Below are 2264 nucleotides of genomic sequence, written 5' to 3' on the forward strand. Positions count from 1 at the left end.
ATGGCTGGGAGCTTTAGGAAATCTCCCTCTCCCTCTCCCCCTCCACTCCTCTCCAAGTTAATACTGAGGCTAAATCCTTTTGCCATCACTTTCAATCACAATCGGAGCTTTTATCTCACTGTCTGATCCAGGCTGCGTAACTTCCTCTGTGTGGCTTTAACACACCATCCCACCACGGAGCAATGGTCTTCTTAAAGCTGCAGGAAAGAAATACAGCCAGACTCAGGGGAAGAGCCCCAGCAAAGGAGGGAATGCTGAGAGCCGGGTGGTCCAGAGCCAGTGAGGTGCCCTGGTCCCGATAGTCGTCTGCTGATGAAGCAAAGCTGCTCTGAAGGCTAGTTGGTTAAGCATCTCCTTTCTTGGGCCTGGGGGCAAGCTCACCAACACAAAAAGGGTGCATCCCTAGCCCAGTTTAGTCATGAATGTTTGGGGGATAAGCCACAGCTCTTGCTGGACTGTTCGTCAGCTTTTTTTCCCTCCAGGTAACAGAAGGGGCTCCACTGGGCTGGCAAAAGGCCCGTGGGAGTGGAAGCTGCCCCCATCTAAACCCAGACAGGGTGCCAGGAAGAGCCTTGATCTCTGAAGCCAGCTCGGAGGGCTGCCCTGTAACATCCAAGAAAGCTTCTTTCTCTCCTTCAACGCTACACATAAGGACCAGAGCAGTGGAGAAAGGGGTGGGTGGGTGGATTTGGGAAGATGGGGGGGGGGGGGGGGGGAGAGAACTGAGCAAATAACCAGAGACTGAATATCAGCTGACACATCAACGCCTCCACCCTGATGGGATCTGTTTTTGATTAAGCCAAGCCAGATTTTTTCCACGGGAGGAGTAGGGGGATTGGCATGGAGCTACAAAAAGGTGTCATCGCACCTACCCTCCCTGGCAGAGAGATGTGGTCCATGGAGAACTCCTCCAGGGATTGGGAGAGAAAACAAGGGGGACCCTCTGAGAATCTCTCAGTTCAGGCAAATCACAGTTCTTCAAACCCTAAGTGCTTCTCTGATGTACAGCTTTTCTGTGGGTTGAAAAGGAGTTTACTCTGTCCTCTAGAGGGGACTTCTGGGAGGCTGTCTTGGGTATTCATGGCTCCTTTTCCTTTACTAGATGGGTCTAGGTATGACTATCTCAAGGGAAGTTTACATTATTACTCAGGTTCATGAAGAAGGGAGATCCTGGGACAGAGACAATAAAGATTTTAGTCCAAGGTCAGGCAGGATGCAGAGAGTAAAGCACCAAGAATTCCAAACCCTTTCTCCTGCTGCTTCTCCACTTTAACCCTTTCCTATTCCCAATCACAAAATTGTTTTTATTTCCTCAGCCTTGAAAAATAAGACTACACCCCCAAGTTCTATTTCAGGTTCTGGTATGCTGTAGAATTATGAAGCATCACTTGTTGCATTGGGAGGAGCACTGACTGGGAGTCATTCTAAGCCCCTACTTTGTAATTGACTTGCTTGTTAACCCTGGATACATTACCATTCCTTTCAAAGCCTTACTTTTCCCTTTTAAAATGGTATCAGTGGTTCTAGTGTTCTTACCTTCTAGGGAGATCACAACTATTAAAAGAATGCTCTAGAGCAGGGGGCAGCAACATATGGCTCTGGAGCCAGATCTGGCTCTTTTGAGGGCCAGATATGGCTCTTTCTGCCATAAGGAGAAATAAAGGAGCCATAAAGTCAATTTTTTTTCAGGCACTGTTACAGGAGCGCACTGTGAGCACTGTACGGCTCTCACGAAATTACATTTTAAAAAATGTGGCGTTTATGGCTCTCACGGCCAAAAAGGTTGCCGACCCCTGCTCTAGAGGATGTTTTGTCCATTCCCCAGCTCTAAGATGGAAAAACATTCCAGAGAAGTACCTATTCCAACAAAGACCTTTGGGAATTTATATTTTTACATATCCCTTAGTCACCCAATCTAGGGCCTCACCACCTTCTTTGAAGGATGCAACTTTCAAGGGGAAAATAATATCAAGATATTTGGATTACAAGGTAGTAAAAAAATGGGGGGGGCATAGGTCAGGACACCTCCACCAAAGGAAATAATAGACTGAGGTCCTCTCAGCCTCTTGTCTCTTTTCAGACAGAATCATTAATCCCGGAGAAAAACCCTGCTCTTCCATCATCATGGCCTGCCTGGTTGTCAGGAACAGCAAACAAGAACTAGAAGAGTTTGCATTTTATTTCCATTTCATCTAAACACAGTAGCAAAAGGATCAGAGTAGATCTCTTATTGACAACAGGTCAAAATGTAATGCTGTAGCAAT

This window comes from Gracilinanus agilis, chromosome 2 (genome assembly GCF_016433145.1).
Source record: "Gracilinanus agilis isolate LMUSP501 chromosome 2, AgileGrace, whole genome shotgun sequence".
Classification (NCBI taxonomy): domain Eukaryota; kingdom Metazoa; phylum Chordata; class Mammalia; order Didelphimorphia; family Didelphidae; genus Gracilinanus; species Gracilinanus agilis.